The sequence below is a fragment of the Eubalaena glacialis genome, chromosome 12 (assembly GCF_028564815.1).
Source record: "Eubalaena glacialis isolate mEubGla1 chromosome 12, mEubGla1.1.hap2.+ XY, whole genome shotgun sequence".
Lineage (NCBI taxonomy): Eukaryota > Metazoa > Chordata > Mammalia > Artiodactyla > Balaenidae > Eubalaena > Eubalaena glacialis.
The window spans coordinates 60,665,308-60,691,250 of record NC_083727.1 but is presented as its reverse complement, the minus strand read 5'-3'; the positions used below and the strand labels follow the sequence as shown (position 1 = coordinate 60,691,250).

The 25,943-nt window shown below is 37.0% G+C and overlaps 1 long non-coding RNA gene across 1 annotated transcript in view; it reads left to right on the top strand.

Annotated features, from left to right (window-relative positions):
- Positions 1-1,396: 1,396 nt before the first annotated feature.
- LOC133102614 (uncharacterized) overlaps positions 1,397-25,943 on the top strand; it is a 69,517-nt gene continuing 44,970 nt past the window's right edge. The window contains exons 1-3 of the long non-coding RNA XR_009703019.1: positions 1,397-1,450; positions 5,142-5,246; positions 8,626-8,724. This is a non-coding gene — a long non-coding RNA (uncharacterized LOC133102614). The remainder of the gene's footprint in view (positions 1,451-5,141; positions 5,247-8,625; positions 8,725-25,943) is intronic.

Here is a 25,943-nt window from a genome sequence, read left to right as displayed (position 1 = left end):
CCACAAAGAATTGAGTTCTGCTATTAACAGAAAGGAGCTTGGAAGAGAACCATGAGCTACAATTTGATTTCAGCCTTGTAAGATCCTAAGTAGACCCAACCATGCCTGTGATGGGCTTCTGACCCACAGAAATTGAAATAATAAATGGTTATTGTTTTAAGCCATTAAATTTGCAGTGATTTTTATGCAACAATAGAATTAATACAATTATGAATATCTTGCATTAATTTCTATTTTAAAATATATCGTATTAAATTATCACTTATCTTGATTATTGAGCTTTTTTGGTACTCTGTTAATTTTTGTACTTGAGTAGATTGTCTCATTTACCTACTCTAGTCCTGATCTTTCAATGTTTGACTTCAAGTAGGTACACAATGCATGTTGTTATCTTTATTAGTTCACAGTGTCCTCCAATCTAGTCTTATTGATAAGGAATCTCCTTAATCTTCCCTATTCTTTCAAAGTTTCTCTTCTCCATCTGCCCTCCCCACCAATGGCCAGTATCTATACCTCCATACCCACATCAGAGCCACCTAGTTCTGGGACTAGCCAGGTGAGTAGCTATTAAAGCAGTATCTTAAGGATATCATCAGATATCCTGCCATGTAATTATTGGGTTGGCCAAAATGATTGTTTGGGTTTTTCCGTAAGATGGAAAAAACCCAAATCAACTTTTTGGCCAACACAGTATCTTCTTTGAAACTCCCCTTCCTCTCAAACAATTCAAAAGTATTTTCCTCCTACATCCTTGGACATGTTTTTCATCATTTGGAATGGCGCTTTGGATTCATATGAATACTAAAATTTACCCCCACTGATTTCACCTTTTTCTTGCTTGCTTTTAAAAATATTTTTGCTAAGTTTAGGAGATTTTGGACATGCGTGTTTGAGAAACATGAGTCTGGATATGGGAAGATAAGAACAAAAGTGGAAATGCTAATAAATTTGTTCTCTGATCTAGATTACATGTGTCTGAGTTGTTAGATTAACTCTCGCTCAGGAGTTCCTACTTCATTACAAAAGGAAGAGAAGGAAAGTAGCCATAAGAATCATTCATAATCACCCACATTAATGACTGTTTTCACTATGATTGAATCATAGATATTTTATGTCTATAGAAAGTGGTCATTTTTACTGTGCATGTTGATTCATAGTTGCATAACTAATCATGACAACTTTATTAATTGCTTATTATCAAGGGTTTTCTCTTTTATTAGAGAACAAATGACTTCCTTCCCTTACACTGGTGTGTGTATATTTCTCTGTGTGATAGAGATTAATGCATAAAGCTTTGCAGGAAACTGCCTCATTGATTTTGTTGCCTTTATATTTGTCTTCCTTAGATGACTTCCACTAACATAGATGGAGGTTGTATAGCCCATTTCAGTGGGACACCCAGGGCCCTGCCTATGGGGGTTGGAGTTCTAGCTTAAATTCAAGCAGCTGAGTAAGTAAGAGGTTAAAGGGATATTTTTAGAGAAATGAATGCATTGTATCATTGATTATTTTTAAAGTCCCCATTGTAGCACTTCTTTGATGGAGGTACTTTTATAAAATATTAGTCCATGTGTTTTGTATACCAATTAAAAAATGAATTGCCAACACTGATGTAATGATGTGTCTTGGAATTTAATTTAATGTTATAAAGAGTTGTACTTAAGTTCCATCTCTGGAATCTATGTGTTTAAATATCCCTATGCTTTATTTTCAAATTCTTCAAATCTCACATTAGCCAATCCACTGCTCTACAGTACAATTCAGAAATGTTTTCAAAACTCCATGTTGTTTTCATCCCATTATTGAGGTTGAAGTTTATTCTGAGATTTTTATGTAGAAAATTCTACTCTTAAACATAAGTTAATCTCGCAGCATCAAAGGTAATGATGAATAAATGAAACCCATCTCAGTTCATGGTACCTCCTGTTAGAGAAAACTCCCCAAAAAAGTCTTTATTGAAGAAAAGTATCAAATCAGTACCTTAGAGTCTTCTCTGCTATGATAGTGCATTGAATACCAGAAAGCTGATGGGGTAGTTTTAAAAAATGTCCTGACAGAGTCAAGGTGATGGCCAGTTTTAGCTGCCCTGCTATCCATCACCTCTTTCAGCCAAGCATACTCCATCATATGCAACAGCCTCATGAATTTATGCATCAAGCTGTGCAGCCAGTCGTGCCGAGGGCGCTGGTGACAAGTGAAATTGCTGTGCGCCTCATTTAGCTGTTTATTGCGCCTGAGTACGTGTTGCAGCTGTCATCCCACGATGGGATGATAGTGCTCGTTAATAGACAAGACAGGCAAATAATGATGGAGGCCACAGCAAGAGAAGCTCATCTGCCAATGGGCTCTGAGCAATATCACAAACATCCACAAAGTTTTCCATCAAAAGCAGCTCTGTAAGGAAATAGAGAGGGCAGGGCTGTTCTTCATAGGACTAACAATGGAAATTAAACTTTTGAAAAAAGTGTAGCCCAGTGGATTGTGTAACTTAGGGCTGGCATTTGGGGTTCCACACTGTGTTTCCCTTTTAAAAGAATCACAGGAAATTGGCCACACTCACCAAGGAGGTTTGCTACCAACATTCAAGTTAACTATATTCCTCCTACACACCATGGAATTAACCTTAACCCACTGAGCAGTCGGCCTTATTCTGCTGTCAACCGTGGCTCCAAGAATTTGCGAATGTTATTTTTAAATTATTTGAAGACTTGTTTCATACATTTAGGATTTGGGATTGCTATCTTTCAATTCTTCGCAGTAATTCAGTGGAAAGTAACTTGGAATAGAAATATTCTATCTTTAGATTTGAGTGGAATTTTCTTTTGTATAAAATTGAATTATACTCAAGCATTCATATCTTGGCATATAGGAAAGAGGCTCTTAATAAAATCTCTCCCAGATGAAAGTCTGTTAAACAACTGATTTTCATTTCCTTCCTTCCCTGAATGTGTGGTGCTTAATCGTATGGGTATTTTACAGTTGGTGATTAACAAGTGCCTAAGGTATGGGCTTAAATGTGAATCTTTATGATTTTCCCAACAGGTTATTCATTTTATAAGATTATGGAACTTAAAGAGTTAATTAACATGTTTGGTGTAATGAGATGAAACAAATTCTGACAGTCCTCTGCAGGCTTTTATATACAATAGTAATACCCAAGAGAACTTGAATTCTATCTGTGCCACCTGGGTATTATTTTGAGTCTCAAATATAGAAACAAATATCAAGGTCCAAATTGTAAACTCAGAACAGAAATATTTATAGAAATTTATAATTTAATAGAAGAGCTGGGAAAACCCATAAGCATAAAAAATGAAAATCAAACATAAGAATAATCATTAAACACGCACACTATTTGGGAAATGGCTTTCTTCGATATGATAACATGTGGCCATTGTCTTTGTAGTGGTATCTATCTTACTATGAGGAAGGACTGCCAAGTTTAACAAAGACATTATTATTAATAAGCACGTTAAGAATCATAGAAAGTACTAACCAGGCCTACATAGCCCTTATTGGGATCCCAGAGCTATAATGATGGAAAAAAACATTTCACCCTTTAGTGTGGCCTCCTCATTTTAAAGATGAGGAAACCAAATCCCAGAGAGGCCAAGTGACCTAGCAAGATCTGTGGTGAGTCACCTACAGCATCTGCAGTGAACTCAGGTCTCTGGTCCCCTAATGTCCTCTAGAGCTGCCTAGTCTGTGACATTTCCCACATCCTTGTTGTGACTGGTGGTGTGGGCTATTTTTTACTATTCATTAACAAATGTATTATTTGTATTTATATGTTACTTTGAAAGAATTTTCTGATTTGTTTATCATTTATATATGCTTATTTCTTTAAAAAAATAATATAGAGGAGTGGGGAATACAAGGTATCTAACAATAAGGTTAAAATAAGGGCTGTGTCATGAAAGAAAAGAGAGAGTTATAACCAAAAAGCTCAGACTAAGGATAATTACTAGATTTGAATATAAGATTCACCACTGATTTAAAAGGGTTGATTCATTCTTAAATGTGATCCTTGTCTTTGAGCCAAAAATTACTTCAGTGAGAATGGACCTTCAGTTTTATGATGGAAATAAATGAGAAAATACAAGTTAACTTGCAAAGAAAATAGTTTTATGATGCACATTTCAAGAACATACGTAATCGTAAAGTGAGGCCCATCTGTATTAATTATTTAAAGGTCCTTCCTTCTTTAACACATTCATATCTGTGAATCTTCTGTTATTCAAAATGTAAAACAAAAATCATTAAAAACAACTCTCCACCGGGTATCTTGATGCAGACATATCTATTGTCTTAGATGTCTTTGCTAAACACTTAGTATACAAGGCAATGTATATTCTACAATAATTAATTTGGATGCACAGTAGACATCATTATCCAGGAGGTACAAAATCACATTTGGATTATACATTGCAGTAGTGATTTAGCTCAGAGTCTTAATGTAAAATCCCATGGACCAACATGTAATAAATTTATGTACTTTATTTCCTTTCCCTGTTTTGTGCTTACTATGGAATAATACAGTGGGAGCTATATTATTCTGTTCCTTTGCTTTTTCAAAAATAAAAACAACAAAAATCTTTCTCTTTTTTTTGGCATTTACAGAATGGTCAGCAAATTTGACTATGTTGACTCCTTTTTCTTAATGAAATGGAAAAGAGATGTGTGTTATACACACACACACAAAGTTTTATTAATGTTTCATAAAATGGTTGCTACAATCAAAGGAACTGCTCTGAAAATTAAATTACTGGGCTGACTCTGAAAATCAGCATAATATGCTCTGTTTAATTCAGTCATGCTAAGATGTTAGATTCTCCTTCGTTCTCTCAGCTTTCTCTCTCCTTCACCTGGGGGCATCTGCTGATGAGTCTCTTCTAGAGGTTGTTTAATGACTATTTTACAGGAATTGTCAGCTTTCTAAAGCCCAGTGGCATTGGGCGTCACTGTATTACCAGCCTTTTTATACAGTTTGCCTGACTGTAAATCGGAGGTTTAAAAGTACAAGAAAAGCTCCTATTTGACTTAATGACTGACTGATGCAGGTCGATTAATCTTTCTATGCTCAGATGTTTTACACACAAAGGTCATCTATTGTTTGTTTATACTCACTTTTCTGATTTTAGAAACACAAGAAATAAGAAGACCATTCTGAGAAGAGCAGATAGTCACCTTAAGAAAAATCCCTGTCATACGCACTCTGGGATTTGGACTCAAATCCTAATTATACAGTAAGTGAAATGAACACAACCTTTACATTAACCTAATGTAAAGCTGCAAAACCGTGATACCTGCTCAATTTGGTTAAAGAAATTGAACATGGTGGCTTTTTTTTATTTTTATTTTTATTTTTGGCAGGAGGGGTTATTTGTGACATTTGACAAAGTAGATCTTTTTGAATGTCTAAAGAAAAATATTATTTTCCTCCCCAGTCCTTACCCCTTTTTAAAAAACCAAACAAGAATCTTTTTAGCAGTATCTTATTTTACTTAGGGCATTACTTCTATTCAACATTAAGGGTTCTACTTAATTAATTGTTTAGATTGAAAATGTATCCTTTTTTTCAAATTAGATTAATTCATCATAATCTTGAATATAATACAAATTCTTTCTTCTTGAATTTTAACATGAGTACTCAGAGCATCCATCAAATTATTTTTGTCAGTATTAATTTTTGATCAAGGGATAATTTCTTTGATCAAAGAGTAGCCTAAGATCACCAAAAGCAGAACACAGAAGGTAATGCTGAGGAAATATTCAACAAGTTTGTGAATCTACTTTTAAAAGTTAAGACAACGTATCAGAGTTATTCTTCAACCAAGCAAAATATTATCTAACCATTGGTTCCTCCAAACAAATGCAACGGAACAATGATTCCAGCACTTTTTCCTGAGTGCAGACTTCCTACTGTAAGTGACTACATGAGAATAAGACCCAAGAGCAGATGCGGCATACAGTGAGCAAGGATGGTTGTAAATGCCTCCCCCTCCTTTTGAGAGTAAGAATAGTATAAACACTGAAGAAAAAAATAGAATTTCTGCTATTGCCAAGCAATTCAGGGTATTAAAAAGCCACATAAGTAAACTTAAGACTGTTTTCTGTTTGAATCTCAAGTTCATATCCTACTATCAAATGGCAATACATACTAAAATGATGCATAAAATTCTGGCAGTTTTTCTTAACATATTCTTTGACAGACATTTCTATGGGCAAATGTAGGAGGAGAAGGAATGACTGACTGGCGCTCTCTGATAGCACTTGCAGAGCATCATGTAGCTGCTCAGAGTCATAGCTCAATTGCCTCTCCCTGGGAAGTTCCAGGACTTCTTTGACTGTACACCTCCTTCCTTGGGCTTTTGCTGCACTGAATTGTATTTGTTTGTTTACATGGTGATTTTTCTCTGGAGATTTGTCCTCACAAGGGCAGGGCCACTTTTATGTTTATCTTAACAAATCTCAAACATGCCAACACCTAGGGCAAAGTTGGGCATAAGATAAGCACTCAATAAGTATTGCCTACATTAAGTAACCAAGTTAGAGTGTGTTCTGTGTTCAGTAGAGAACTTACTAAGGTATTCTAAATATTAAATTCCTCATTGGAATTCAGACTGCCTCCTACTGCTAAGCATGAAGGAGCGATGGGATTGGACATGGAGATGGAGGTTCGAGTCTCAGCTTTGCCAGTTTGTGACTACCAAGCAAGGCACTTAAACTTGAGATTCTTCCATTTCTTATCTGTAAAACTCAGGATTGGATATCTCTCTGAGATCCTTGACAGCCACGATAACTCTGATTCTTACACCCCTGCTATTCTCATATGTGGCCAGCCATTTTCTTTTAGTCTACTTGCAACTGTAAGTTATTGGGTTGGCCAAAAAGTTCATTTGGGTTTTTCCATAAGATGTTATGAAAATATTATACTAACAGCAAACATTTACTAAGTATTTACCTGTGACAGTGATATTAGGTTTGTGACATTAATATTATCTCCTCTAATTCTCACAAAAGTCCTATAAATTAAGTTTTTACATATAGTGAATCTGAGGCTCAGAAAGACTACTTGTCTGAGGGATCACATTAGCCACAAGTGGCACAGATGAGGTTCAAGCCTTGGTCTCTCTGAAAGATGATTTTCCTGCTCTTTCCTTTCTGCTGCCTAATTCTATCTGGGGCTCATTCCTTCCTGGACTTCCAAAAGGATAGTACTGTAATATTTTAAATAGTATTCCTGAGGGAAACAGCAGGACCCTATGTGCAAAGACCGATTTATTATGAATCAAATACTCTGAGTTGTATTGTTATCAGAAGTGATAAGGTTCCTCTGATTCCCCCATATCTTTTCTCATCCTCTGGTGGCCAATGTTATGCATTTTCAAAACAGCTGGCCAATGGACTCAGTGGCCATAAAATAGAGCTCAGCAAGCTGCTCACACAAGGACTGAACTTGTGACCTCAGCATCATTTTCATCACACCCCAAGCAATTGAATTAAATAGCCAAAGACAAGTCTAACAAACACTGCATGAAATGAAACACAACCTCAGAGATGTGGACATATTTATCATTCAATCCATTTATATCTCAGTTAATATCGATAGTTTAATTTAGACTAGTACTTTGTAAAACAATGCACTAGGAACTGCAGAATAAATGCACAGTCTGGACCTCTAGAGCTTAAAGTGTGAGGAGAGAGGCAGTAACAAGTGTGTGGATGAACACAGGTCCTAAGAGAGGACAAGCCAAGTGCCATGGAGGTACAAAGCCAGAAGAACTCTCACCCAGATGTAAGGTAACAGCAAAAGCTTTGTGTGGTGACCCCGATAATCTCTCACTCCATCCCAGTGCCTTTCCACATCTACAGAATCCTTTAAGATCAGGAATAGCCCCCAAGTTATCACACCAAAATGACCTCTTAGCAGCTCCTTGGCTCTCATAGCTTCTTGGATCTTTAGTCCTTGTAATGGCTCTGGCTTGACTTTAATCCTCTCTATATTACGATCTTGTTTTTATCTAACCCCAACAGATCCAAGTGATTCCCAGTTTGTTCTTTCTTTTACTGGTTCCTTCATCCTGTGGGTACTAACTGGGCCTTGTCTTTGATTTTGCTTTTACCCCCTAACTCTTTTAGTTCACCTGTACTGCATTATACTGACAGCCCTGCTACAGTGACTATCTGAGTTTCCTGAAGGCTTTGCTCCACTCTGTTCTCTCCAGCTTTCAGAGAGCCCAGAGATTTCCATTTCAATCCTTTTGGGATGCTACAGTACTGACTGCCTTGGAACAAGTGTTCCAGAATCTATAGTATATTTTGAAGAGATGAAGTTAACACTTTATTTTAAATGGAGTAAACCAGGAACTGTGAGCTAAGGATTTAACCCAGGTTTAGCTTGACCAGCAAGACTTTCAGCTAATGGGTAAGGAACTAACTGAGGGAACAGAGTGTCAGGAAATGGCTTCCTCTTCTTCAGTGCAATGGACCAAATCCTGATCCCCAATATGATGGAGATGGAAGTGAGGGCCTTTGGGAGATAATTAGGTCATGAGGGTAGAGGTCTCTCGTGAATGGGATTAGTCGCCAAAGAGCTCTCTTGCCCTCTTTCCATCATGTAAGGATACACAGAGAAGAAGGAAGTCTGCAACACAGAAAAGGGACCTGACCAGAACCCAACCATGCTGGTACCCTGAACTCAGACTTCCAGCCTCCAGAACTGTAAGCAGTCAATTTCTTTTGTTTATAAGCCATCCAGGCTATGGTACTTTGTTATAGGTGCTCAAATGGACTAAGACACTCATGAATCTTCAACCTCTCCTTCTCTACTGGCATTTCCTTTAAAGAAGTCCCTCAAAGTCAGATTCTGCAAGATGCAGTGTCAACTAAACTGAGCATATGGGAGAATGTGATGGTTTGTTTTATTGCTTCTATTGTCTACAAATCTGTTGTTTCCTTCTAGGAATTCAGTCCATAAAATGAGAGGGGTTTTTTGTTTGTTTGTTTGTTTTTGCAGAAGAGAACGTTTAGCTGTTTATAAATTTATTTATTTATTTATTTATTTATGGCTGTGTTGGGTCTTCGTTTCTGTGCGAGGGCTTCCTCTAGTTGCGGCAAGCGGGGGCCGCTCTTCATTGCAGTGCGCGGGCCTCTCACTATCGCGGCCTCTCTTGTTGCGGAGCACAGGCTCCAGACCGCAGGCTCAGTAATTGTGGCTTACGGGCCCAGCTGCTCCGCGGCATGTGGGATCTTCCCAGACCAGGGCTCGAACCCGTGTCCCCTGCATTGGCAGGCAGATTCTCAACCACTGTGCCACCAGGGAAGCCTCAATGTTATATCTTAATATACATTATATTTGGGATCCAGTTTAGGCAGGTCATGCCCCTGAGTATGCTTAAATGTTTTTCTAAGATTTCTGTGAAATAACACTGACTAAAAAAAATCTATAACAGTTTAAAAAGGATGAATTCCTACCAGCAATTGCATATCAAACATGGTATAATTGAACCCCATTTACTAGAAAATTGTTCTCCATTGCTTTGACAGCAGCATTTGGGGACCTTCTGAAGTTCCTCTTCACCGTTTTCCCCATAAAGTTTCAATGAGTTTAACAGATTGTCTCTTTAGATCTGTAACAATGACTGGAATAGGAAATTCAGACAGCAAAACAGGTTGCTTCTTAGGCTTACTGCCAGATTTTGAAAACCACTATAACAAGTCGTTTCTGCCAAGTAAGTGCAATCTGAATGCTGGCTAAAACATTTTTAAAAAATGGAAAGAAACCCATGCTGACTAATGGGCGCTAATGTGTGAATAATAATTAGCGCAATTAAGTGACTGGTGCTGTGTGGGTGAAATTTTCAGAATACAAAACATTAATGTAGAGGTTTACATACACGTAAACAAAGCTTTAAAATGGGCTAATGTGAGCTGTGATATATGGAAATGTTTATGGGTCAGTATAACAATTGTGGAATTTTCATTGCAGGTATGTTAATCTAAGGTATAGAAATTCTATGAATGTAAATTAGTGTTATGACCTTGTAAAGTCCTCAGAGATTGTGTCTATATCTATACCTATATCTGTGGCTATAACCCTACACATGGAAAACAGGTTTTGAAGTATGACATAAAGTGTAGTAACACTAAATTAATGTGCATGCAGGGAGATCAGCTCGGTGCTTTGTGACCACCTAGAGGGGTGGGATAGGGAGGGTGGGAGGGAGGGAGATGCAAGAGGGAAGAGATATGGGGACATATATATATATATATGTATAACTGATTCACTTTGTTATAAAGCAGAAACTGACACACCATTGTAAAGCAATTATACTCTAATAAAGATGTTAAAAAATAAAAAAAAATTTTAAAAAAGAATTAGTATGAAAAATTAACTGTAAAATATCAATAATTTTTATAGCAACATTTTAAAGTGATAATATTTTGCATGTCTTGGGTTAAATAGATTTTTAAAATTAAAAAAATAATAAATTAATGTGCATGGAATTAGAAAAAATTCACATATATGAAACCACACTACCTGGATGGCTACTAAGATAGCTATTTATCCCTGCCTGCCTCCTGGTCACCTTCCCTCCAATCCATCTATGCTTCTATTTTTAAATCTGTCTATATGTCTCCTATCTGTCTGTCTCTCTGTCTCTGTCTTTCTCTCTTCCTCCACCTATAATTTATCTGAATATATAGGACCAGTTTTTCAGTAAATAGTATGGAATTATAGCTGAGAATCACCATGGGCTTAGTTCATCTAACACAGAGAATAAATTATTCTTAGAAATACTGCTGTATCAGGGTCAGGGTTTTGAGGTCATCTACAAGGCAATGTAGAGGATAGCATATAATTTACTAGCCAGAATCACTCACAGCTGTTGGTGTGTTGGAGGATGGGAATCTTTCTATTAGAAATCTATACTCATTTAGCTTTCAGCAACAAATGCTTTTAAGAGTATAAAAAAATTCTGTGTTGTGAGCTTAATTAAGAAGCATCAAATTGTCCACTTCTTTTGTTCACCTTTGGAAAATATATTTAGTAGCTGATGATTAGCAACCTGTGTGTTTATTCAACAGGAATAAGGAACTCTAAATCAACATGTTCTAATGCGCTGTCCTTCGCAAATGAAGATGACACTATTGATTCACAATCAACAGGCATACATTTACTTCTTCTTTCTTTTAGGGGGTTAAAGTATCGCTGATGAATAGACTATAATCCCCAGTTTCTTACCTTGTCTAATTTGTGACCAACAGCTTTAATTTAAGAAATAGCTGCTCAGGACAAAACAAGTGGCTCTTGATTGTGAAACAGAGTTGTTTTGTTGTTATTGTTGCTCCCTGTACAAAGTGACCTGGAGGGTTTTTAATTAGTTCAGATACTCATAGGTTTCTGTGTTTCAGAATGTTTTTATTTGATGGTCTCATTCACCACTACTACTTGTTATATATTCTCTCTACATGCTCTGTACAGCTAGGAGTGTGCCTCTGAAGTAAAGAACACAAAAAAGGGGGCTAGCAGGAAAGAGTCTAAAAAATATTAAAGTCAGATACCCTAGAGGTGAAATTGATCTGGGTCTGCAAACGTGGTAAGCAAGAGCATGGTCTGAACTCTGTAAACTCGACTCAAGGTTTAAGCCCATCTTTATCAGTTCACTCAAATTTCAAAATATTATGAAGAGTCCCCTTGGTTGACAGATCCTGTTTCTCTGCTCTCTAACCTGTGTCTTTCCGTCTCTGCCTTCAATAAACGTGGCTCTAAGCAAAAGAGGTTTAAAGACGAACTAAATAGGGCCCCCACTTCTCCAGCAGGAAATACTGACAAATAAATAGGTAATTGTCTAATATATATGTAAAGAGTCACAAGTGCAGATAGAAGGGATACTCAATCCATGCTGCAAGTAGAAGGGAATTAAGAAGATGGAGTGCTAGGAAAAGCTTCTTAGGGAACTGTTTCTGTTCTCCCTGAATTTCAAAGCTCTCCTCTACTGGTATTTTCCCTGTACTCTGTAAGCATGCTCAAGTTTCTCCCTCACTAAAAGAAAGGAAAATCTTCTCATCAGCCCGTTGTTTCTAACAAGTACCCAGCTCTTCCCACTCTCTCAGTCAGCCAGCTTTCTTCCATGTGTGGTTTACACCGCCTCTGCTTTCAATCTCACCACTTAACTAAAACTTTTCTAACTTTGCCAGTTTTGAACCCTCTTTCTTTTTAGAAACTCTTTATTTGCAGGAATTCCTTGGCATAACTCATTCCATTTTCTTCTCTTATCTTTCTCACGATGCCAAATCCTTTCCTCTGCTCCCGTTTTAAAAACCAGTGTTCTTGGGCTCGCTCTGTGGTTGACTGCTCTGCACATTGTCCATAGTGATATGTGTGTGTGTTGGGAGTAGGGGTTAGGGGTGAGGGCAGGGGGGCTGTCTCATCCACGCTCAAGGTTATAACTACAACTTATGTACTTATATCTGCCATCTCTAGCCCTAGGGTGTTCTCTGAGTTTCAGAATTGAATATAAATGTTACGAGATATCTCTCCTTGGCTGTGCCAGAGATATTTCCACATTTTCAAAATGGTCCAAAATTTCTCTCATCATTTCTTCCTCCGGCTACCCTATTCATGTCAAAACTTACTGCTCCTTAGGATGTTTCTAACTCAGAGTACTAGGGGTCATTCTAAAATTCCCTTCTTCCCTCCTCCCTTCCTCCCTGCTTTCCTTCCTTCCTTCCTTCCTTCCCTTACAGACCCTCACCAAGTCCTTCTAAGTTTACCTCATAAACATTTCTCAACTCTTTTTTCCTCCTTGGCCCAGTTAGTGCCTTTTAACTTCCTGAGGCTTCTCTTGTTACACAGTAGGTAGGGTTCAAAGACATGTAACATAAACCTAATGAAGCTTAAGCTTCTGGCCCCTCCTCTTCTAAGGCCCTGGGTGGGATCTGACAGTGGGCTCCAATAGTCATATATTTTTGCAAATTTGTTATGTAAGATATTTTGACCACAATCAGTTCAGTTCCCTGTCTCTTTCCACACTGACTTCTTCTCCATAGCACTTTTCTTTAAGTTGAGTAGCCTTGGAATGACTGTAAGCATTTTTAAGCTCTGGCTAAGAGGAGGGTGAATTGGTAATATATTACTTTGGGTTTACAGGATAGCTTTGTGTGGTTAGCAATCACTTCTGTGAGGAGTTAAATTATTGCTACCATCTGGGACTAAGAATGGCTTCCAGGAGTATCCTCACTGTGCCAACTCACCCAGAGTGGTCAAACACAGCGGCTGATGCATAGTTCAGGTCATGATGTGACCATGTCCTGTGGCTCCAGAAGCAGAAGTATGTGTACAATAGAGGACAAACTAGATTGAAAATGTACAGGCACAGAATCTACTCTGTGGAAAACTTCTTCCAATCATCAAAAATGTAGACGTATAAGTGGAAGGCTCATGTCTCATTGATCCCTGGTCAAAATGGAAGTTATGTCATGTCAGAAATATGCTAAAATATACAGCTAATATAATTATAAATCCAACATGGATTTTTCTTTTTTTTTAATAAAATGGAATTTATCAAATTCCTGTAATTTTAGGGCAAAATATTATAGTAGTGCTATGTTGGAGAACCTCATATTTAGGGCATCCCAACATACTGAATCACTTCTTAATCTACCTGACACATCTTGTTCTGAAAAAAAAGTCTGTTGGTTCCAAAGGAAATGGCATGCAAAATTACCACCAGTGAAGAAATAGCCTGAAGAAATCTGGAGATAAAATTCCTACATATGTTAATTAATAAGTTGTATATGTAGTATAACAGTAATTTGACAGCACATTCTAGTCATTCAGTCATTCTAGTTGCTCTGGTATATACCTTAAATTAGTACTCCTTTTCCTAAAGAGGACCCCCATACTTGCTAGAGTTAATTGTCCCCATTTTACAGATATGTAAACTGAAGCACATGCAGTTTATATAACCTTTCCAAGTAATAATGGTCAGAGTAGAGATTCAGTCCACTTCTTTTAATTCTAAAATCCTAATTATTTTTACTATGTTATGATACTTCCATATAAAATTATAGCTAAATTTCTTTTTAATCTGTAAAACACAGTTTCTCTACCCAAGACCAAAGATTAATACCATTTCATGACCAAATGATGCTATATTACAAGAAAAGAGCTTTGGTATTTTTTTTTTTACATTACTCTCACTTAAAATGCTTTCTGTAAATTAAAATTAGTTGTAGATATTATTAGTACCTATTGATGTACACCATATGGTTTCTTAAGACTTTGCTAATGCAAACTTCAAGGATTATACTACTTAAATTGTAGCAAATTTTATTAAGTGCACTAATGGAAATCATATTTTTAAATTTGTTTGTAAATCTTCAAAATTATCAATGTGTGAAGGCAATCTGTTCTTCACACTTTATCCTTGAAAGTTGATATTAGCCCTCTGAAAGCACCTAAAAGGACTGAGGTAATAATAAATGAGAAAATGAATCCCTGGAATAATAATTAAAATGGCACCCAGCTGAAAGAGCATGGCAAAACATGCCATGACAGGTAGTGGAAATTAAAAACCAAAATTAATCAAAATATGAAATAAGCACCAATAATTAAGACCCCTTACAAAAATTAAAGATAGTGACTCCTTTAATGAAGAAAGAAGCCTTAAAGGTATGAATATGATACATTATAACACAACCTGCTACTTGGTGGCAACCAGTTCACAAATATTCATGTAGGAAGAACAGAGAAAATGTTTCTTACATCTTGAAAGCTGAATCTAAATAAAAGCAAACTAATAAGCAAGTCGGATGACAGTTTTCTCTTCAGCATTATATAAATTAAAATTTTTAATTTTATTTCTTATATTGACTACAGAAAAGCATTTTGGGGAAAAAAATCGAGATGATTTTAGCTTAGAATTAAATAGAAAAACCTTTGAAGTGGGAAGTATGCGAAGTAGTTTGACCTTTACAGTGTTTTTCATCTTTAGAAATATTTCACTAAAATGTTTTTAGAAAGTAGGACTTGAAAACATGAAGTTGATAACATCCTTAAACAGAGTAAATATTAACTGTATATGGAATAGAAATAGGTACCAATTTGAGTTGGAGGGAGACAATGATAAAACTATCTGATAATCAAAAGCAGAAGAATAAGGAAATAAGAAATAAAACTGAATAAAGGTGAAAAATAAACTTAAAAGATAATGTGGCTTTTTAAAATAAATAAAATTGATTTTAAACTATTACTTTATTTCAGTGTTGAGCTTTATTGGTAAAAAAGAGAAAATAAATAAATCCATGGGGATATTTTAAATTTTCTCTTAACCTCATGAATTCACTTCCAAATCTTCAGGTCATTCTAAAGATCAGAATGAGACTATGACCAGTATAATACATGAGATCACACAAGAAGCATAACTTCTTCAAAAGATGGAGAATATTCCCCAGGGTAAAATAAAGCTTAAATAAAAGTCAAAAGTTCTTTGAAGAAGTCACAGTTAACAGCAGCAGTCACTCTGTGGAGTCCTTGATGCTACGTTCATATATATGAAATTAACAATGTTTCGCGTAACGGTAATTGTTAAAGTGCATTTTCATCAAGTTTGATCTCAAATGTAAAAATTTCTGCCTCCTACATTATAAGATTAAGATTCTCTCTCAAAGATCCTAATCTCCACCTTCTCGAGAATCTCAGTCTTGTGACTGCTGGTCTCAGCTCCTCTATCACCAAATGTCAAAATGAATGTGTCACATCTCCAGACAAGAATGAATGTTGCAGAAAAAAATATTTTAGGCAGGAGATGATTTTTCCTGGCTCTAGAAGGAATAGCATCAGAGATACTCCATGGAGAAACCTGAAAGCAGACATAACAGTAAGAAATGAAAAGGTGACAGAAACTGGGTAGCATTTGTCTTTCTTCATTTAGAAATTATTTTTAAAAAAGAAAAGAAAATAGAAGATAAAAAGGAAGAAAGCACTGTTCTTTACAGAATGATGCTTGCTGTTAGGTTTGGATTACCACCAACTCTTCCAAAGCTGAGAAAACACAGAAAGTTAAATGACAGGTGCATTGTATAACATGGAAGTCAGAAATAAAGGATGGCAGAAAGAGGCAAGAGAAACGGGAAGGTAATTACACTGAAACTGAATCAGGTACCTCTCAGGGCATTATAATATTTCTTTTTACTTGTTAAAGGCACATGGGTCTACAGAGCTCAAAAAGCTGGATAGGAATGACTAAAATTTCGACTTTGGCTACAGCTGTCACAAAGATAAAAGGCCTGGAAACGATTTACAGTGCATCAGATGTCCCATTTCTTCCAAGAATCTCATCTATCCATTTTAAGTGAAGAACTTAACTTTGTATGCATTTCATGAACAATAAATTAATCATCAGTCTCCTTTTTTCCCCTTAACTTACTCAAAAGTCCCAGGGCATTTTTTTTTTTATCAAAAAGTTTTTTCTAAGGGGAAAAATATTACAGATTATTTCAAAATAATTACATTACAGTCTAGATTTGGTACTAATGACAAACAATTTATACTCTCCCATACACATGATATCACTATATGTACTCAACATTATTATCATCCCCTTTCTCTTATACAGACCAAGTAACCCCAGTCATTTTGCTAGCCTTTTGTTACCCATTTTTCAGTACTTTCGTTATTTCCACTTTTCCCCTTTATGCTCTTGTCAGCTGATTAAAATATAGAGTTCAAAGGCAGGCAAACAATGTTGGATACAGGGAGAGTCACTCTGTGGGGCGTTTGATGCTATGTCCTTATCTATACATTTTTCAAGACCAATAATCACTTACCTACAGGCATTGCTGACTCATGGTTAGTTCTCAGGTCTTTTCAATCCGTAGTGCTCTTCCCAGTCATGACCAATTTTATATCTGTGAAGTCATTGTGAGATTTCTTATATTTGGGGATTTAGTGTCACTCTGCCTACTACATCTCCAATTATAATTTTGTTCTCCAGCTGTGTTCACTGTGTCGATAAGAGATCTCTGCTCTAAGTTACAATAAAACCAAATAAATTCAGGTCTTTGGGATTCTCCTTGAAGGACCTTTTGGTTTAGTAATGAATTATTGGTCATTATCTAACCTCTAGAAATTTGCAGCATATTTTCAATGTTTAGAAGTAATATGAGCAAAGAAAATATTTTTTAATGTGTACATGGCTCTGCCTAAGGCTTATCAAATAATAAATACAAGTTTGTAATTTATTGTTTTAAATTCCACAGTATCTTTCTCTATGTGAAAGGATCTGTTTTTTTTTTTAGCAAAAAACATTAAATATTACAAAAGAATTTCTCAGTACATGATTGCCAACATTATGGGATAGTTACAAATTCATCCAAATGAGCTCTGACTTAATTTTATAATAATATATTACTTAGAATTCCATTAAAACTAGAGAGTAAAGTCTTAATTTTAGTGAATCCTAGAAAAATTAAATTGACTTTTTTGCTAGATTTACCAACACCTGAGTTCCTGGAATATCCTGGAAGATGCCCCTTAGAAACTTTAAGAAAAAAGAAAGAATCTTTAGAAGGAAAAAGTAGTTAATGGGAAAGGAATAGCTGACTATTCACAAGTGTAGTGAAGTGCCTCAAGATGCAAAGTCAAATTACATATAGCTGTCTAATACCGACTTACTACTGAATATGCTCTTGAGTTTTCACAGTTTTTCTCATGAGTTGTGACAAGATGACAACAAAACTACTGCTTTAATTACAGGAAGATTGGAAGGTGTGTAACAGCCCCTCGAGATGACTGAAGAAATTTCACATGAAACACAAACCTCAAGACTAGCGTTTAAATATGCCAAGATAAAAATTTTAAAGTTACACAGAGACTATAATCTCAATATCTTTATCCATTCTTTGATATATGCTACTGTTTACATTTTGAACCAAAAGCCTACTACCCTTTTTTTAAAGCAAAATATAAATATATTTTCTGAAGAGGAGTTACCGCCCTCATTAGAAGTCTTCCCTTCCCCACAGTATTATTCAACATAAAAACCATGGATGCTATAAAGTGATGAATTTCTAATAATGTATTATTTCACCTAGTGGCATTATTTTTGTTTATTTGTTAGGCCAGATCTCACATCTGAGAAAAGTTCTCCCGAAACCACTTCACAGCTTGCCACTGTCCTCAGTATTTGAAGATGACATTCCTTATCATGATTGCTCTCCAAATGTAAGAGTTGAGGAAGAAACCAATGTACAATAATGCTTCCCACATATAGAGATGGCTCTTTACTTTTCAGTATCTCTTAGACTTGTCGACTGCCCAGATATTTTATTTAAAAAGATCCACACGCTTCTGACTGCAGCCTGCCAAACTGCTCTGTCTACCCCCATGGTCCCCATCCCCACCACGTGCTTGGACTTTGAGCAGCTAGGAAAACTTCAAGTGTTTTCTATTTTCTTTTCCTTTGCCTGCCTTTGCTTCTCTTCGGTCCACTGTACAACAGCAGCTCAGGAATCTGTCATTCATTCTCCAGAGATCTACAGCCTGGGAAGGTTGTGCCGTGATGAGCCACGACACTTCTGTGCTGGCAGAATGGCTATGTTCCAGCCCTCGCTTTGAATGATCCTATCTCGCCAGTTAGTGTAAAGTGTTGCCCATTTCTGGGCCAGTGAGTTCAGGAGCAAGGTTCTAATGAAGGCCTGCTAGGGCCGTGGAACTCTACGTAGGGACCGTCCCTGTCCTCTGACCACTACTAAATCAACAACTGTTCCTGGGGTTAAATGCATGTCAAAAGAAAGTGGATCATTCGTGTGGTCTGTGCGTTCAAAAGCCAATGGGTTTCATCTCTAAATCTTCCATATTACTAATAAGGTAAAATATGGTTTACTGAGTGATCCAGGAATAACCAAAATGACTACTGCATTGGTGGTCAATTTAGATGAAGATAATTAAATTTATATTATTTATTCTTTAAGATATAGGACTGAAGTCCAAGCCAAAACTGATGAGTTGATGCTCATATTCATAGCTAAAAAATTTAAAAACGAATAACTCAACAACTTTAGGAGACTCTCCTAATGATTTTACTGACCACTTAGGGTAGAGCCTAAACACCCAGGTTTCACGATGGATTATCTCGTCCAGCTCCTGTCTTCAGACGGGCGAAGAATTTCTACCCCGTTTTACGCCAGCCAACAAAGTTCAAGGGCTGTGACTTGAGAGGAAGAAGCTGGAGAACATAGATACGCAGCTTCATAATTCACCCCTACCTCTGCTCTACCTCAACACTCCATGCACTTTATCCTAACACCGGTGGACGAGGAGAATTAGGAGAAATTTAAAAATTCAGTAAAAAGAAGAAAATGTCTCTAAACCTGGTGTTGATGTCTCTAAGTGATTATAAATAGCTGAGCAAATGCTGATAGTAAAAATATAAATGCTTTCATTTCCAGAGTGGAGGGTAAGTGAAATTTAACTGATGAAAATAATAATACACTTTTATTAAGACATTATGTTTCTGGAACATGTTTTAGATATATTATTTGTTATTTGATATTATAGCTTATATCTTAAAGATATTTATTTTATTAAGTAAATAAAATTTTGCTCTCTCCAAAATAATATTAATTTTAATTTTTAGCTGAGAACACTGTGATTGACTGTACTTCATTATTTTTGAAAATCTTGTTTAATTTTTTTTATACAACAAACATATATTTCTCACAATCCTGGGAAGTCCAAGATCAAGGTGCCAGCAGACATGGTGTGTGATGAGAGCCCACTTCTTGATTTTATGTAGAAGATTGTGTTCACATGGTAGAGAATCTTGTTTAATATTTTTGATACAGCAACTGTAAAGTCTGATTTTAAGTTGTTTATCTTATTACTTTCATTTTATTACATTATATTTTATTTCATTACATAAATGACCTCTATGCCATGTCTATAGGGCCTATAGACTTTTCTGATAATATGAAAACATATTGGCCAATTTCTTATTATATATGTTTAGGTTGTCATTTTTATATCAGTGTGGCTGAAAAGAGTGCCATATAAGGGGTCCAGGTCTCAGATCTATCAGAGAAGACCAGTAAGTAGTGCAGGAGTGAGAGAAAGGGAGAAAGAGAGGGAGAGAGAGAGAAGGAGAGAGAGAGAGCTGGGGAGAGGGAAAGGGAGAACACTTCTGCTAGTCCCCAGGGACCAGGGCTCCCATCCTTCTCTCAGGACACAGGGCATCATCTACTGTGCACGCCAGGCCCAGGAGCTGCTGCACTCTCTGTGTTAGGAGAGTGTTAATTAAATATTATGAATTTATAGACACAAACAGCATATAAAGAGAGTTTTAGTGTTTTCTTCCCATACATTCCAATTTGGAGCCTCTGTGCTTTAGCACATCTTCACTTTGATTTCTCTTATCTTGACTATTTCCGGTTTACTTATGTATTATCTCTCTTACCTCCATTAGACTGTGAACTCTGTGAGGACAGGATTCTTGATTACCTTATTTAGCACCTCATCCCTGCAGCTTATAGCAGTACTTAGCACATAGCTGGTGTTCAGTGAATATTTGTTGAGGGACTAAAGGAATAGATGAGTGAATTTGCCAACATGGTCATGAATGAGTTACCATGGGACTTCTGCCCTTCCCTCTTCGCCCCTCTTTTGCCTGACTCTATCTTTTGGGCATCATCACCATTAACTGTTGCTGAGTTCTGTGACTTCTCCTGGATTCTGCCACAGCTACCAACTACCTCATCTCAGCCACACATTGCCAGTACCCCCCTCCCCCATATTAGTCATTTAAAAGGCATCACTTCTGCTATGTCTGCTATCTCCTGCTCAGCCACATGTGTCTGATAAACTGGGGTCCTTAACATGGTTAAATTGTCCCATTTGCCATTCAGAAGTGGGTGAGCAGTATCTAATAATACTAAATATAATAATAGTAGTATACTACTATTATTAATAGTAGTAATACGAGTAGCCACTAGGTTGGATTTTTATTTATATAGACCACATCTAATTCTTACAGCATTATACCCACTTCACATGAGGTTAAATGACTGGCCCAAAGTCACACTGTTAACAATTAACTAAGCAGAAATTCAAGCCCATGTCCTTAGGCTTCAATGTCTACATTCTTTTCACCACAGGAGACAACCATCACCAAAGCAGCACTGCCTGCATCTCAGGGATTTATAGAGGTTTTGTTGATAGTTTCAAGGTTTTCCCACCACTTAATGATACAGCAAGGGTCTGTGAGTAATTCTGCTGGAAATATTGCTCACCTCTAGTCAGAGGATCAAGTTTATCTACTCCTTTCTTTCTTTATATGGTTCTTTCTCAGGAGAGGTCTCCTTGCTTTCAAATTTCTGTAAGCCTACCTCATTAGTGAGACTTCTGGAGGGCAGAGCCTATGTCTTTGTTCTCTCTATTCCTAGAGACAGTATCAAGTATATCCTATTGTAAGGACTCATCAAGCACTTTTTAAATTTATGAATTAATTGAATTGAATTGAAGGATTAGTTGTGTACACACAGGTAGCAAGATTAAGTAATGCAAAGAGTACTGGTCAGAAAGATCTCTTTAATAGAAGTTCAGTGCCATTTAACCATAATCTTGAGCAAGTTACTTAACCTTTCTGATTCTTTGTTATCACCTACAATCTCCTAGGATAGTTGTGAAGATCAAATGCCCAAATCTCAGTGCTTTTTAGAGAATGTGTTAAGTCCGAAGTAGGGAAGAAAATGGAGCTGTGTAAAGCAAGAGTGGCTGAAAGAACTGACCTTGGGCAGACTCATCTTCCCTGCTAATTGGTTTATTTTCCTTTACCGCCAATGATTTTGATCCAACACCACCCCCAGTCTGTCCAGCCAGTCAGCTCCCCCAAGCATCTTGTCTCCTCCCTATCTCTCACACCAAAAGACCAAGTTTTGATATTTCCAACTTTTAATATCTATCATATCAATAAATTGGTCTCCTCTCTGTTCCCTCTGGCTTGGCTTTATTCCAGTCTCCATCACCTCTCTTCTGGTCAACTGCAATAGCCTCCTGGGCTTTCTGCTTCAAGCTGGGCTTTCAAAAACAAACCAAACAAAGCAAAACTTTCTCTCCTCAAATGTTACTAGTGTGGAGCATCCAAATCTACTGGATTTTCTGGGGTAGTACTGATTTTAAAAGTCATCTCCATATATCTGTAGAATGTCCTTGGAGAAAATTTTTTATTTTCTAATTTTATTTTTTTCATAGAAAACAAATTCCTATGTTGGGCCATGTGCCCCAGTTTTTAATTCAGAAGGCATGGTCACCATATCCTGGAATTGCCTTGTGCCCAGGAAAAGGGAAAAAAAGTCTCTTCCTCCCTCTTCTAGTTCAAAATGAGTTACGCCCAGCTCAGACCTCAGACTTCAGGCTAATACTTACAGTAGTATAGCTGAGGAGCATTATGCTTTCACTAGGCTTATGTGGACCAGGCTTTAAATCAAACAGTGATTTATAACATTGATTCTTTGGGAAAGGGCATTTGGGTCCCACACGACAATCTAACAAATGCATTTTGGTAAAACAATCCATTTGTAAGTTGGACGCTGCCTTTATTACGAAGAAAATAGTAAATCAAGAATTCTCATTCCTAACTTCAGCATTGCTAGAAAGGAGAGAATTGTGCACTAATTGTTTAATTGATGAGCAGAAAAGAAAAACTTTATTTCAAGCAAAGCTTTCAAATCATTTCCTGTGACTCTGTTTCAGCTGTCTGCCTAAGAAAATTCTAGAAATCTTTTTTTCTACATTTTCTTTTCCTTTCCTTCACCAACACTCAGTAAGATTTCATTCTAGGCCTGAGAATATTATTTGCTTTTCAGTAGACTCTGGTGGTAATAAAGCATTACTCATTTCGCTGCTTTATTTTCTTGAGACACAGAGCAAACATGCAGTAAGTGATAGCTCTGTTCAAACGCTACTGTATAAAACAAGTGAGCAAGACTCATGGCTCCTATCTCATCATGGAGAAATGGAATGATTTCAAGAACAGCACAAGCCAATGCATTAAATGAAGGGATTTGTATCTCTTGAAAAATTTCACCATAATTCCTCCAAAATATTTTAGAACAATTTATTGTGTTTTATGGTAACACCTTCAAACTAGGAGCTCTTTCTCCTTGATTTTTTTTTTTAATGGGAATTATTTATTTATTTATTTATGGCTGTGTTGGGTCTTCATTTCTGTGCGAGGGCTTTCTCTAGTTGCGGCGAGCGGAGGCCACTCTTCATCGCGGTGCACGGGCCTCTCACTATCGCGGCCTCCCTTGTTGCGGAGCACAGGCTCCAGACGCGCAGGCTCAGTAATTGTGGCTCACGGGCCTAGTTGCTCCGTGGCATGTGGGATCTTCCCAGCCCAGGCCTCGAACCCGTGTCCCCTGCATTGGCAGGCAGATTCTCAACCACTGTGCCACCAGGGAAGCCCTCCTTGATTTTAATGAGAGAGGGAGGTTACTGTTTACATGATTATGTACTGAGGTTATTAAATTTTATAAGATCTTCTTTGTTCTGTTGTTTGGTTTTCCTTTTTAAGATTACATTAACGAATCAGATTTTGCCGAGAAACTACTTACAGTTTTTACCAAATGCTTCCCTTGAGGAAAACAGTGATTTTCTTCACTACTGCAAATACCAAGAATAGTATGGTTTTCTCTAGATGAGTGAAACTAGAGAATTCTCTCTCTGAGAGCATAAAGCAAACTGATTAAGTCAAAGAAGTGTTATAATCCCTATGGGAAGGCCACATCCTTTACTTTTTAAATATTCCCAGCAAAAATCAAGGAGATCTCATAGGAAGTCACACCATGCTCCATCATCATATCTAAGCTATTTGCAAGCCCTAAGCAGGTCAGCATAATTTACACTTGCTAACCATGTACACACATATGAGACCCCTAATTACTGTGAGTAACCTAGCATGTTCTCCCTTTTTTAAATAATAAAAAGTAGGTTAATAAAAAGGTAAGTCTCTTTTGTTAAATTGATTAAATATATTTGTATATATGTTACTTTTCAATCTGTCATAACAGCGACCTCAGATACAATCCATTTTTAAGCATTTATGTTTAAAACATGGTACCCATTCACCTATTTTGATAAACATTCTCAATGTTCAAAATGCATGAAACACATTGCCAGATTCAATTTTAAGAATTTACTTAATGTTGCTGAAGGATCCCTATAGCAAAGAGATAAGACTTGAGCTCCAGTGAAAGACTGCCTGGGTTCAAACCACAGCTCTCCCACAGATGGGAGAAAGACACTGACCTCTTTATAAACCCCTGGTTGTTCATCTGTAAAATGAGAATGAAAACTGTCCCTGCCCTGTATGGTTGTTGGGATGATTAATACACTTAGAAGAGCTCAGGGCCTTGCATGTGGGAATACACCCTGATATTATCTTAAAGTAGTAACATGCATCTTGGGGTTTTTGGCATTATATTTGATACTTTTTCCAAAAATAAAACAAAATGTAAAATATTAGCATATCTTTATGTGTGACTGAAGAAGTTACAGTTTTAGCTCTTGACTCTGATGAGAACAGGAAATTCTGCATTCTGCTTTTCAGTTTTAACAACTCAATTTTTAGTAAACAATTGATACTTGAAGTATACAAGCTTTTCTGCTCTGAAGTTAATCTGTGCTAATTATATCCATAATTTTGTTTCCACTATTCACAAGCAAATAAGAACATGAATGTATATCAAAGGACAAATATAAAAGAAGAAAATAAAATTCTTGTACAGTATGTTTCACCTACTCTGGCAAATTGACACTATTTAATAATGTTTGTCCAGTGAAATTAATTTGAATCCTTGAATTGTGCCTTATATATGAGATAATAAATTTCATTGAAAATTGTGAAAATGCACATTTTTCCAGACTCCTGATTTGCATCTATCTGTTCTTTATAGGAACAAATGGTCTAGCAACCACTACTGAGGTTGGCTGTCCTCAGACTAACTCAGTGATGCTGTCTCACATTTCTGAGTTTAGCAATCTGGAGACATATGGGGAACGTGTGAGCTGGTCAGCAATCAGCAGAGCTTGATTCAGTTGCAGAATATCAATTAAGAGAGAGAGTAGGCTAATGTTCCTTCCACTAGAGAAATGACTGGAATATTATGTCTCCCTTTGCCTACCCAGTGACAGCTGACTTGTGCCCATAAACTTTGGTGCACGGACCTATGAGTTTACCTATTTCGATCAGCTTTATTTTCATTAATATGCCCAAGCTGTGACTTTGCAAGAATATTCCCCGAGGGTATTCGTATTTGGAGTGATCTAATATACACACTGATATTGGCACACTCTGTAACACAATCTTGAAATCACCACACACGATTCACGAAAAGCAGTGTGGCTTTGCCCTACAGATGATCCTACTGTTCAGTGACTTTGAGTGCTGAGCGTTGTCTTGTTCATGACAGCGAAAAACACCTACCCTCTCAAATGCCTGGACTTTGTGTAAAAAGATAGAATGAGATGGAAGAAAGAGAGAGAGCGAGAAAGGGAGTGCGTGCACAGAGAGCTTATCCCTGTTTACATTTTCATCCTGTGTCTACTGGATTGATCCCCTACTTCATGTCACCTCACCAGGCTGACAACAATTCTAGCAGAGAGACACAGGGTAAGAGGGACTTTGATTCATCCCCTCCCCCTAAGTCCCTGCCTGTCATTGTCTGCTCCTGAGTAAGCAAAGTGAACATGGTCAGAGAGGTCTGGGGCTGCTGGAGCCGTGTTTTCCAATCTCAGGGGCGGCCACCTTCTCATCAACAAATCCATGCAGGCATTCTCTGCATTATGCCGTTTTTCACTCACAAGTTTTGTTCTTCACTAGAGAAGCACTTAGCCCAAATAAGACAATTCACTGTGGAATTGTGTGTGTGTGTGTGTG